The following is a 14,153-nucleotide window of genomic DNA, read 5'->3' as shown; positions in this document are numbered from 1 at the left end:
TGTCACTTTCAGGCTAGCCCACCTCACTGTGGAAACATGCAGAGCTTACCTTGTCTCTGCTAGAGCATCCAGAAATGCTTAGACGGTGACTGCTCTAACCTTGGATCCCAGAGCGAGAACTACATGGAACAGGATCTCCAGTCAACCAACAGTGGATATGTAGCATGAGAGAGAAGGAAACCTTGTTATTTTCAGCCTCTGAGGCTTAGAGGTTGATACAGCAGCCTTCTTAAGGCTATCCTGATTGGCACATGAATGTTTTCTGAAGAATAAGTTTTCATGGCCAAATGAGTTGAAGGCTTCTTCAGTATAGGGCTCCCCATCAGTGTGATATACACACTGTGACTCTTCAAGAAGGTAATATAGGTGCAATATTTCCCAAATGTATGGGTGGTCTTTGGAACAAAATGGAAAGTGTGCATGAATGTTAATATTACACCAACTCAGAAATATACTTCAGAGCAGGACTAACTGATTGGTCTGTTTTTGAGGAGTCAGGGCTGAGTGAGCCAGGCTTTCATAATGTATAACACACAGCAAATCAGCAATGCATCTTGACAATAGTAGCATTTTCCCTCTTAGATCTGTGGGTGTTACTTAGACCTTTTACTGGTCCAGACCCATCTTGATGGCCTTTCTCGAAATCATACTACTCCCAAGACCAGGGGCTCCTCTCTTAAGTATGGTGACCACACTGCTTTAGGTTAAAATAATCAACAAGCCTTATATTGAAGTAGATTATACTATGCTCCAGAGTTCGATGAAATTACTCCAAGTCTCATGAAGACCCTCTGTCATTTGCCACTTGGTTATAGTCTCTGTGGGGGACCTTGAGGTCTCCATTGCACACCACCAAAGATTCATAGGGTCAGTCGCTTCCCTCTACAGGTAGACTAGGCCAGAGGCCTCTTCCAGTTTGTATCTACTCTTAAATTCCAGGCATCTGTTACTTTTCCTGATCACCAAAATATCTACAGGGAAAGCCTTGGAGTTTGCATCTGGATCCAGGAAGTAAATAAAACCAAGCAATTATGTGTCAGCAAGAGGCCTTCCTGTTAGTCCCCAAGGCACTGGTCCCTGCATATGCAACAGCAGGATTTTGTGAAGTGTTCACACAACACCCTACTAATCAAAAGAATTCTTCAATCATCCTTTCAGTCAACAAACATTCCTTGAGCTATTCCTGTGATCCAGGTACTATACTAGACACTAGGAATACAGTTTGTGCAAAAAATCAAAAAAGATAATATTCCTCTTCTTTTGGAGTATGTCATTTACTCAAGACACAGAAATTACAATTAACCACAACCAGCTTGAATATATTGAGGGTTCTGTGAAACTGTAGCAGGGAATGACATTTAAGGAGTCTTAAAGCCCGAATAGGTGTTACTACCCTGGTTAACAGGGAGGAGGGCCTAGGTAGAAGGAGGTGCAGTTGTGAAGATTCTGAGTCAGAAAGGAACATGACACATTCCGAGAGAAGGCTAGCTGGGCTGAAGTGTAAGGAAATGAGAAAAGAGTGGTGGTAGATGAGGCTGAAATTGTACGCAGGAACATGTGAGATGTGTGTGTGTGTGTGTGTGTGTGTGTGTGTGTGTGTGTGTGTGCACATATACGTATAAAATAGCTAACTGACCTGAGAATACATATCAAAGGATTCAGTGTTGAAATTCATACTCCTGATTTCTTGTCTACACCATATTTGTCCATGCCTTCCTGGAGTTCATTTATTATTGGCTTTTTTACAGACGACGATTGTTGATCCTTACGTAGTTGAGGTAGTCTATACTTTAATCTGGGTTTCCTTGAGTCCTACTGAAATGTAAGATCTCATTAATTAGACTTTAATTCTCTTCCGTAACAGTTCCTAATTCACTCTCATATTACACAGCTAAGACTTAGACACAGGAGCTTCAGAGTTCCTAGCAGTGACCAGGATTGTGGGCATAACTGGGCCAGCAGCAAGTGATAAGGTGGGTGGTAAACATAGTGGGCCATAGTTTTCTACAATCTAGACTTGACATGAAATGAAGCAGGTAACATTACTCATTCTGTTGAAATACATTCCAATTTCCATCTATTAACATATGCATAACATTTCAATTCAAAATGGTTTTCTTTCCAGAGTGGTTCTAATATAATCTATATGCTCCCTGTGTCTGTCTTCTTGATCTCTTAAAACTGAGGTGATTTTTCTATTTCAGTTTCACTTTATTTTAAATGTACTCTCCAGTCATTTTTTTTGTTATTTTCTGGAGGACAATCCTTTAGCAATTCATAACCCGTCACTGCTGTGATCAGAAAGCTTGGAACCCATTTTATGTGGTCATTCAGGCTCTGAGGTTTGTATAATACTATTTTCTGTGGCCAAGTCATTTATCTGATGGAAAATAGTTTGTCCTTGACAGTTTTCTGATTCTTGTTGAAAATGAACTTGGATGTTGAATATCAAGGTTGTGTGGGGTTTTCTTTTTTATGATTTAAAGGAAATAAAACACAAAAAAGGAACACGTTTCTTTGAATTCATCTTCCACAGTTTGTGAAAATATCAAGTGCATTTAAATAAATGAAAGGTACTCAAGAATTAATTTTCTTGGATAGAAAAATTTTAGGATTATGCAACAATCATTTAAATCATGCTCTTACAGACATATGTACCATATATACTAGTTGTTATTTTTCTTACCTGTCTATATGTTTATAAATATATATCTTATTTGAAATCAATCCTCTAGGCTCTATAGTGGGTATTTTCCTCCCACAATGAAGGACTTTAGTATTTCTGTCTAGTGAAACTTACATGAGCAAATGTTCAAAGGTAGTAATGCAAATTGTTGCTTTATATGATGATAGCAAGATATGTCGAGAAATGCTGCCATAATTGAGAGGATTTTATGCTTACTTATAATGTCCACTGATTTCTTTTTCATTCAGACATTTTTTTTGTGTGCATGAATTATTTGTTGAGGACAATAGACGCATCACAACTTCCTTTCTGTACATTAATCGTCTCCCTTTTCTTGACAGAGTGTACAAATTACAAATAAAAATTCCCACAGTGCTTTTACCTTCCCTCCTCTCAAAATCACAATATTATTTATCTGCTAAATGCCATTGGCCACATGTAATGTGAACATCCCAAATTCTACTTCTTTGACTACTGTCGTATTTGAAACTAAACATAAAGTGCAAAGATACATTATTTAATCATATGAAAATTTTTGTAACTGAAAAACTCTTATTTGGGGATGGAATATACAAGCACTTATTGTGTGGGAATCTGACATTTTTTAAGTTTTAATAAATCAGAAAAGCAATTCCATTCCTAGTACATCTATTATTGTTTAAATCAAAAGAGGCCTAAACCCTTAAAACAGTAAACTAAATTAGTTAATAATTTGCAAAGTTTCGTATTTAAACCTTGTATATAACTTCAAAATAATTTTTCTCATCAGTTTGGTACATGAAGAGTTAAAGTTCTATAGAAGGTCAGATAAACAAAAAAAATCCTGCTAATTTTAAGGCCTATTTTGTCCTGTTTTCTATTTTCCAAAAAAATTAAGTGTATCATTTCCATCTGAGAAGAAGTCTTTATACTGAGAGTTCATTGAAATTATATGTTACAGATTGGTTCTACTTATTCCAACGTTAAGAGGGCAAACTGTTCCTAAGAATTTATTTCAACACTTTTTTTAGCAGGATAATCTAGAAGCACACAAGTATTTTATAATAACACAATACAATAAATATTGCTGGTTTTAAATCACATGTGTTTTTCTAATCATTCTGAAGTTGGGCATGAATTCTACTTGCTGTAGTGTATAATCAATTCTTCATAGCAGACTAGAACTAAAATCTTGACACAAGAAGATACTAAATGAGCTGTTAGAGGACAATTTTTAAAAGGCATTGTATCCCGAGGCAACAATATTACATCGGAGTACATCAGACTTGGAGTCCAGATTGCTGCTTCTACCACTAATTAGCTGTTTGGAGTCTGAGCAAACTACCTAAACTCTTTCAGGTCTATTTTACCCTTCTGTAAAATTTGGACAGGAGGTCCTTTCTCATTTGATTACTGTAAGGATTAAATGAGATAATGTGTGTGAAAGCATTCTGTAACTTATTTAGGGTTATAAACATGCTTAAGATATAACTTCATTCATTCTCATTTTATACTTATTTCATATAATTCTAAGATTTTTTTCTGATTTTGATTACCATAAGATAATATTTTCATAAACACTTCTATACTTACAAGCACAAAATGCATGCCTTGAATACACAGTAAGCACTTGATGTACATATGTTAAGTAAATCAATATTAACTTTGTTAAATTATTTGGATTATCATGATGACCAATTTTGAATTAAAATTTTTGCTTGAAATGCTTGGATACTTTCTGCTGGCACATTGTGAGATATAACTTAAAAGCCAAATCTTGAGCATAGAAAACACGGGTGGCCGATTAAGTACTAGACTCTTTAATGTAATCTTTTCAAAAACTATTAAAAAATAACCAATCAGCTATACCGTTCACTACCTATGCTATTTTTGGAAAATTACTTAAATTCTCTTAAGAAAAAAAAGATTTAATCAGATAGTATCTGACATCCCTTTTGGTCTTGAGTGCCCATTAGGTCATACAATGACTTTCTTTTTTAATGAGAATCCTAAAATGGTGGGTTGGGAAATTACATGAATCTGGACTTCAGTGTGGTATTTGTTGAAATTTCCCATTATATACCTATGAGTATAAAGGGAGTATATAGCCTGAATGTTTGTTAAGTGTTTTGTATAACTTGTTAAACAGTAAGACCCACTGAAACTAATTAATTGGTTGGTGTCAATGGGTGGAAGGGGTGTTGTGTCACAGAACTCTCTGCTTATTTAACACCTTTTATTACTGACTTGGAAAATATTGATATCATGCCAGGTCAATTTGCAAAAATAGGAAGGATAGCAAACATGTTTGAAGATAAGTCAGGATCTGAGAATGACAAGATGGAATAATGGGTAAATCTAACAAAATGAAATCTTTTTTTTTTTTTTTAATTTGGCTGGTCAATTTTACTTCAAAAATGGTAATATTACACACAATTATGGATTATTTACAAGAGTTTTAAACATCAAGTTTTTTGTGATGGTTAAATTCAAGATATTGGGAAAATAGCTTAAATAATGATTATTTTCTAAAGTTATAACTATAAAGATTAGCAGTGAAAATGAAGTTGGACTAGGCAATTCTAAACAAAATCCTTAGGAGTCTATTTCTAGGTTTATCTCACATCTGCATAACTTTATATTCCCTTGCTATTTATGTTTAACATGTCTTCTTTGTGTATATAAGTTTGAGGTATAGTAATAAAACATTTAATCCCAAGATAACTATTGGTGTTGCTTCTCATAGATCACAAATATAATATGTTTACTCATTTAGTTAAATGGCTTTTTTACTAATGGACTCTAGTCATTTACCATTACTTTTAAACACCACACAGGCTCAACAGTATCTTGAAATGTGTATATTGCTAATCAAATCTATGGAAATATTTTTATTTTAAATAAAAGGAAATATAAATGAAACTTTTTGCAAAGCTAAATCAAGCAGATGTGAGTCCCTGTAAAGTGTGAGTAAAAGTAGTTTCAGGTAGAAGGCAGCAAGGTATTAAGTGAAACTGTCACCTAATACCAATTTGTTTTTCCTTAACACTAAATCCTGAAGAGGCTCTGTTAAATGATTTATTCTGCACACAATGTTTATCTTAGAAGGAAATTTAGTGTATGATTTCAAAAACCAGCTAACCAAGTCTTAATTTCCAAATCCTCTAGGTGACTAGAGTATTAGCCTAGAGAAATGGAAAATAAATAAATAAATTGTTATCCTCACTTACAAAATTATCTTTGTCATTTTAAAAGTACTTTTACAGTACCAACAACATATGCTTGTCTCCCTGAGCCATAATGTCATTTCCATAGGGAGGTGTCAAATGTTCCTTTGGGTACAGTAGTGTTGGAAGGTTTAGTCCTAGTTCACCTTCTAAATTCTATCATAGTTCAGACATTTTGTCTTTGTGACTGAAGTTGGATTTACCTGGAATGCAACCTTAGTTCCCATACCCATTTCAAAGAGTCTGTCAAATACAGAATGACTCAAGCAAAATAAATTATTCACGATCGTTGGTTGTTTCTACAGCGCTGAGTATGTTTCCTTTCCCAAAAGGGTCACTGAGCTCCTTGGCAACTTCTCCAAAGCACAGTGTAGATGAGGTGGTATATTCTGGCACCTTTCCATTTCCTAGGGCACTGGCAGGTCTAGGATAATCTTTGCTTCACCCTCATGTTCTTTTTCTATTTTGAACAGGACCAGTGCTTGAGTTTTTTGGTCTTTGGTTTTCCTTTTTATGCATCAGGCGTTTTCTCATTTGTCAGCTGCTCCCTGTCATTCATATCATCTTGAGGGGGTCTTCCTCTGTCAAAGAATCCACACTTCCATAAAGCTAGGGTTAAAATGGCCAGAACCAATAATCCAAGAAGTATTGCTAGTATTATTACCCATAATGGGACTGAAAAGGAAACGTTTGGCGTTGCCCAAATCACTGATGTCTTAATTGCTATGCTTCCTTCTGGGAGTTTTGCTGGCTGATCTTTATAAGGCAACTTCTTAACTTCAAAGGACACCAGGGATACAAGAGAATACGGATCATTTTTTCTCTGGAGAAATGTCTTGGCCCACAACTGTGATCTGACTTTCAGGACTGCGCTTTCTCCTCCATCTAGTCGTCCTACTGCACAAGAGATTTGTAAGCACTCGATATTTGTACAGTTCAGTATGTTTGCAGGGCTCTGTCTGTGGAGCTCCAGCACACGCACATCCCTCTTCCTGACAAGATGAGGGATGGTCGAGTTTCTCAAAAAGGCGCTCAGCTCAGGGGTGTCCTCTGTGGGGACAGCAGGCTTTATATCCTGTGGGTTGATATCAGGATTTGTTTGACACTGCAGAGGCCCCAGAGCTTGAATATGAAAAATGTAAAGGAGAAATTCATGCTGGGCAGAGAATGGCCAGCCCACCTCCAGAAGGGTGTTACTGATGGTACTTGGTCCAATATGGTGCAGCTCGTAAATATGTTCCACCAGTGGTCCAACTCCCTCCTCTTTCCGGGGCACCTCTTCTGGTTCCCAGTTATGAATGGGCAGAACAATCTGCGGAGATGGGATACTCCTCTTATTTCTACTTGAGCAACAGCAGTGATGTTGATTTGCAGGCTTACAAAATTGCTGTCTGGGTTGTCCTTGTTGGAACTTCTGATTTGGAGATCGAAGTTAATGCTCATGTTTGTTTTCTCAAGACGTGGAACTGCAAACCGGAGGCCCAGAGAATAATTTGTTCCAGCCACCATAGGGTTCCCAAGGTCACACACCACCATTCTGGTTACATTTTCCATCTTGTACTCACAGCTCAGTGGTTGCAGTCCCTTGCTGCTGTGTTCAATCCCAACATAATCCGCCTCTTCTGGTATTATCACAAAGAGTTCAGCTTCATAGGCTCCTTCACCTTCATTTCTTGCATTGATTATGAGCATAAGATGATTTTCATCTCCAATAATGACCTGATGCTTATCTGGTCTAGCTGACAGCTTCAAGTCAGGAATGCACATATTGTCTTCTCCACAGTCCACCAGGATGTGAGCCTGTTCAGTAACAACATTTTCCTTGCAGTGGTTCAATATTGGTTTCACATCCAGGCCTTCTTTAGAGGTGGATTCATCCAAACTGTAATTCAAACTAATGTTGATTGGGGATAATTTATCTCGGAATTCAGTTTCATCTCGAAGGTAAACGATAAAATCCTGGCACTGGAGGGATTCCTGCCACTTTATAGACAGAGGGAAGACGTGATGTGACTGATGGTTATCAAGGAAGAGAGTGCGTTTAATGGCTCCTTTTTGTTTGAGGGAATCTAACTGCACCTCGGCAGTAAGGCCTATTGTGTTTGAAATGCTCTGGCCAGCTACAGATGCACATACTCTTAAAGAAAAGCAGGCCACAGGTGTCAAAGACGCTGAAATCTGGCAGGTTTTATTTTCCAGATTGATAATCATTGGGTTCAGCAGAAGCCGGGCATCCACGGTCACAACTGGCCTTGCTCTGTAAACAGCTACTTTTCCTGTGCCGAATGCACCCACAATTAAATCTGGGTAATCATTCTTGTCTATATCTGAATCTCCTCTTAAAGTAAAGCCAAATCCAGAAGGGATAGCCTGTGAGGCCCACACCCCTTGTAGAATTTGGGAAGCCTCAAAATTTAAGCCGCCCTTGTTCCCATTGTAAATGAGCACTTTGCCTCTTTGATCCTTGCCTGCAAAGGGTGCACCAATGGCAACGTCATTGTATCCGTCTTGGTTCAGGTCTCCTAAGTGTGCCACCGCGCTACCAAATCTCCCAAAAGCCTCAGCGCCTGTGAGGACCTGCGGGTCTGCGAAGACGAGAGCGCTCACTTGCAAATACAAGTACACTTGCCCTACTTCTCTAGGGTTGCTCTCAAACTCACGGTCCATAAAGAGAGGTGCCCCGATCAATACGTCATCCAGTCCATCATTGTTAACATCTGATACTGCAACTGTATATCCAAAATAAGATGCCATCTGTTCACCAGTGAAATTCTGAATAAAGGTCATATCTGTTGAGTTAATGATTGAAACATATCCAAAATTCTGTGCTCCTCTTGGAACGCCAGCAACCAATTCTTGCTGTGTGTCTCCAGTAAATTCCCCAGCAGCAACTGAATATCCAAGGTAACTACCATCGTAAGAAGCTGGAGCCACTTCTGTCTGTTTTTCTCGAGCCAATTTCCTTAGAATATCCTTGAAGGAGTAATTTGCAATGATATCTGCAATACTGGCAGTGATCACCTGACCTTGCCAGTAAAAACTTCCAGGTCCTCCTACAATAAGGTCTCCATTCTTAGAAAAATCCAGGCTAAATCCTGCTTGGCAGTAACCCTGGCCTTCAGGATCAGCATTACTGTTTCGACAAGGAGAGTACTCAGCATATGCACTGAAATTCTGAATTGCTACATAGCAAGTGCCAACGGGGTCCTTTTCTGGTGTTGGTTTAAGAGTTCTCCAGTGATATAAAGGAGCACAGGCCATGACTTTCCCCTTGTGCGCTCTCACTGTTGCTCCAAACCACTGATTTGATTTAAACTCTACAGGTTCCTTGGTTCCATTAACTCTGATTTTTCTGTTGTTGGTACTGTCAAACGGTATCTGCTTGCACTGTGCAGACCCCTCAGAGGGCCACGGACAGTAATAGACGGCTCCCCCTTCCACGATGTCTGGCTGGCTGGTGTTGGCTTTGGGCACCCCCACCAAGACACTCGCTGTGCAAGCAGCAGGTATGTGGAAGTCCACCGCGTAGCCGAAGTAGCTGCCCTCCGGCCCGCTGTACACCGTGAGCTTGTCCACGTCCAAGTTGAACGCCTGCGAGGCAGGGGGCCACAGCATCCCCAGCGCCGCCGAGAAGCACCAGAGGGGCGCGGGCAGCTGCGCCCGGCTGCCCCGGGGACTGCGGCGGGCCCTGGCCCACATCGCCCTTCCCCCGGCGTGTGCCCCCGCGGAGCGGGCGCCGAGAACCTCGGCGAGCAAGTGGCGGGGGCGGCGGCTGGCGGCCCCCAGCTGCCCGCGTGCCGGTAGGAGCGCGCGGCGCGTCCGCGGTGACAGCCCCGGCGATCTGCCGCGCGTCCCCTGCGGTCTACAAAATGAAATCTTAGAGAAATAAAAAGTCCTGCACGAGAAGTCCAGCCGAGAAGTCAACTGTCCCCCAAATACTGCAAAGGCAGTCTTAATTTTATAGAACTATAGGTGAAAATGAGTGGAGAGTTCAAGAATGAGTTCAACAGGAGTCAGGAGTGTGATGAGGCTTCCTTAAAAATCTACTGGGTCTTGGACTGTGCTGATAAAAGCCTGGCATCCCACAATGATGCAGATAATGATCCTGCTTTTTTCATTCTGACCAGACCCTGGAATGTTCTCTTCAATTTTGGATAGCACACTTTAACTGTTGGTATCCACCATCAGAGTAGAATTTTACTTTTTGAGTTTCTTTTTTGAGAGTTGATTTGTAAGATTGATATTTCATGACTTATATTCTTTCTTGGATATCTTCCAAAGAAAAAGAGAAAAAACAGTTATATTTGTAGAGGATAAAGCTCATTTTATATAACTCATTCAAGTTGGCAATTATGTAGCTTTAAGGTTGGTATAACTAAACCCTTAGATTTATAAAAGGCATAAGGGTTATTAAAGGCATAAAATGTAAAGCAGTATAAAAGGTGTAAGTCTAACATGACATTTAGTGACCTTTCCCGTGTTCTGAAACATGTTGTTATCATCCATAATGATGGATTGCATTATTACTCTTCAGTTACCCCCAACCATGTTTGCTAAAAAGACTTAAACAATAAAGTGGAAGAATGTCTGGAATAGCCTAGAAAGATGATGTAATTGTGAGATAAATCGTAGGTATTACATGTTTTCTTACTGCTTTGCCCAAAGTATTGCATCATCTTTCAGGAAGATATCAAAGAAATCTATAGTCACCTTTCCTGCAGTCTATTTTCAGCTTTCACTGAACACAGTTGAGAGTTTAGAGTTTTGTTTTGACTATAATGGTAAAGAGAAGAAAACTGACAAGAAATTTCACAATTATTGGGTGAATCAGAAGATGAGCAAAGATCGCAGCACTTAAGATGCTAATAATGATGTTGAAGTTGATTGCATAAGCAAAATGAGTGACAGCTGATATTTTAGATGAATATCCTAGATGAATTTTCTCTAACTCAAGAATCAATAAAGGATCATTGTATTTCTAAGAATGAAAAGGATGTGCGGTAGTCTCATCCAGTTAGTCTTTTAACAGAAAGGATTTGATCCTGAAATATTTTTGTGAAAATAGTCTGGACCATGCTTTTCTTTTTAAATTGTTTATATACCAGAATCTACTTGATAAGGTTTGTAAATGGACAAATCATGATGACAGGTGTATATACAAAGATGACTGAAAAGAAAATAGATGATGTAGATATGAATAAAATTCATTGGGACTACTCATTCTAATTAGTGTTTATAAATCTAAAATGGAAATGTTTTGCAATATGGAGCAAAGCGGACACCACACCAGTCTTCTCTTCAGAAAAAGTGTGCCTTCAGTCTTCAAAAGTATCATGTTTTGACAATGCAAGTGCAAATAGAGCCAGAGCCATGATAAGCTAGAGCCTTTTACACGTGTACTTGAAATCTAGAATCAGTATTTACAAGGTGGATACATTCCCGATTCATGCATAATATAATGAACATTCAAAGTACTTTGACCATTTAGGGTTTTTCCTCAAAACCAGGAAATACGGAATAAAAATTGGGGGTTTTCCATGTTTAAATTCTTACTAAATTTTCAAATAAATTTTCACTATCCCTTTCTTTTTTTGTAAATTGTTTGTAAAATGCCTTAAAAGTAAAACAAAAAAAAGAGTCCATTGGTGGTAAATGGTGATGACTGTGTTTCCATCCACTGAGGGTTAAGAGGGGCTTTGCCGTATTTTAATAATGGCTCTGGAGCTTTCAGATTTCACACACCTCAGATTGTTTAAAGTTCTGGATTCTCTCTCTCCCCAGGTAAAAGCAGCAATGCATGAAATTGTATATATAAAATTCCAGAAGGTACACAGACTCCCTTAAGTTTGCAGATGAGGAAACTGAGACACTGAGAGAATAACTTGCCTACATTTGAATTTGAATCTAAGGCATTATAACTCCATCACTGGGTTTCGCCTAAACTCACATACTAGCATTTTACAGCTAGAACTATCCCTTTGCCAATGTAATACTAAAATTGTCAATTCAATTACTTTTAAAACCAGAGTTAAAAACAATAGCTACTCAGAACACATTTTTCCCTAGTCTTCTTTTTCACATATCCAGTCAGGGACCTTTCCAAGCTCTCCATAATGTAGTGTTATCAAGGCAGTACAAACCTCTAACCCACCATTAACCTCAGATAGTCAATTGCTTTCTGTAGCTGAGGGTCACATCTGTTATTTGGAAATAAAGTCTCATAAATACAGCGTCTACTCTACATGTACAGGATACATGACACTGCCAAGGATTTAAAAAGAATCTCAGCTGGGTCGTTTTTGGGGAAAGGAATCATTCTCCTTTAGATGGCCACAAACCTACAACTGACCTTTTACCTACCAACAACGTGGGTTACCAACAATATAACATGCACAACAACTTGTCGAGTTTTATTACTTAATGAGCCAGCAGAATAAGGCAAATTTATGTACCAAGCTTAGGCTCATTCTCCCTTGGTTAACACGAATTACCCAACAATGCCACTAGTCGGATCCCTTCACGGGTGTTCCCGATTGCCACTGCTTCTCTGTGGTTCCAAGTCTAACTAGCAAGCTGCTCCATGTCAACATGCAGCTGACATGCGGCTTCTGAGCAGGTTTGCCAGCATATTGGTCTGACATCTACGTGTGTCACACACAGTAAGAGGAATTCCTAACTCCATCGAATTCCAACCCGAAGTACAAATGTGGAAAGGAGGAAGACCTCAAGAATTTGAAACTACAAAAGGCAAAAAAATCTACAGTGGGAAGGAACAACAGAACCACAAGGGGAGTCAAAATCATTCTCCTTGGTGGGGGACTACTCTCCGACTCCTACCCCTTTTTAGAGAAGCATCTTTTTCCTTTCCAGAGCAATATTTAGCAATGTTTCCGTAGCAATCTCTATATGTGTGCTTCTGTTAGTTTATCTTGCTGTGACCTTGGAGATGAACACATCTTTCTTCGAGGCCAGTAGGTATAAATTTGGGGCTGTTTGCCAGAGAGCTCTCCAGGTGTTAACAGGGATAATTTTCATTGGCCTCGGGCAAAGATCAGGGCTTGGCCTCCCACTGGTGCCTCCGCAGCCCCCCAGGGTGCCTCCCGCCCTCCCCGCCCTCCCCTGCCTCAGCCCGGCCCTCGGGGTCCGCCTCCCTGAAGTTCCGGGTCCCGCCCTCGCCTTGGCCTTGGTCCGCGCACGCGCCCTCGCGGGCCAAGCCAGGATCCTGGACGGCGGTGTCGTTGGCTCCGCAGGTGGCCTGGAGGTCCGCCAGGAGCAGCCAGCCGAGCGTCAGCAGCCGCCCGGGGGAGCAGCGCGCGCCCCCAGGGCCCACGGTTCTCGGGCCCCGACGGCCGTCCAAGGCGTAGTCGCAGCCGCCCGCTCCTGACGAGAGGTGCGTTGGGAAAAGGAGCCCCTGGCCTCCGAACCCCCGTGCCGCCCCCCGGCAACCATTGAGGCGTCACCCCTCGTCCCCAGCGCGTGGCCCACCGCCTCTCCCTTGGCGTCCCCCGAAGAGCGCCGGCCGCCAGGGCCGCCCCTCGGGGGCACTTCCGACGCTGCCGGGGCCGCGCCACCAGCTTTGCGGCGTTCCGGGCGGGTGCGCGCGCGTGCGGCCGCGCCGGCGGAGGCTCGCGTTTCCTCAGGGAGCAGGCCGCCAACAATTGCAGGCCGCTCTCATTCACCTGCTTTGTTCTAAAAGACGTCGGTCCTGCCTGCTTTCACTGCTCTTTAAACCAGATCCCTAGACCCTGAAGCAGTCTTCCTGTGACTTAGTTTCAAAGTCCTCCTGCAGAAAGTCCAGCTCGGCGGGGGGTGTTATGTTGGATCTTCATTTGTCAGTCTTAGCAAGTGCGGAGCCCCAAACTGGAGCCGTAATTGGCAAGTGAGGCTTGGTTTGTAGAGGGTATAGGGCGAACTTACTTTCTTTGAGCTGAACTCTGTTGTTAATGCAACTCCAGCCCCTGGCCTCCGAACCCCCGTGCCGCGCCCCGGCAACCATTGAGGCGTCACGCCTCGTCCCCAGAGCGCGGCCCGCCGCCTCCTCGCCCTTGGCGCTCCCCGAAGAGCGCCGTGTACATGTTAAGATTTTGTGCAGAGCCATCAGCTTTGTGTGGGGCTTTTTGGAGCTAGATGGGGGTGGGGGAGAGAGGAAGGGAGAGGAGAGGATGCAGCTTTTGTCGAACTAGTTCTTTAACATTCTGTATTTCCATAGCTGGTGTTCTTAGAACCAAATATGGAACTTCACCTTTGTCCCCGTTTATTTC

General features: G+C 41.2%; 1 long non-coding RNA gene and 1 pseudogene across 1 annotated transcript in view; one reads left to right on the top strand and one right to left on the bottom strand.

Annotated features, from left to right (window-relative positions):
* Positions 1–5,717: 5,717 nt before the first annotated feature.
* LOC118927450 (integrin alpha-8-like) lies at positions 5,718–9,750 on the bottom strand (annotated as a pseudogene).
* A 3,399-nt stretch (positions 9,751–13,149) lies between these two features.
* The window catches only part of LOC130681934 (uncharacterized), a 31,114-nt gene continuing 30,110 nt past the window's right edge, over positions 13,150–14,153 (top strand). Inside the window, exon 1 of the long non-coding RNA XR_008995220.1 lies at positions 13,150–13,282. This is a non-coding gene — a long non-coding RNA (uncharacterized LOC130681934). The remainder of the gene's footprint in view (positions 13,283–14,153) is intronic.

This window comes from Manis pentadactyla, chromosome X, assembly GCF_030020395.1.
Source record: "Manis pentadactyla isolate mManPen7 chromosome X, mManPen7.hap1, whole genome shotgun sequence".
NCBI lineage: Eukaryota > Metazoa > Chordata > Mammalia > Pholidota > Manidae > Manis > Manis pentadactyla.
This window is presented reverse-complemented; position numbering and strand designations above follow the sequence as displayed.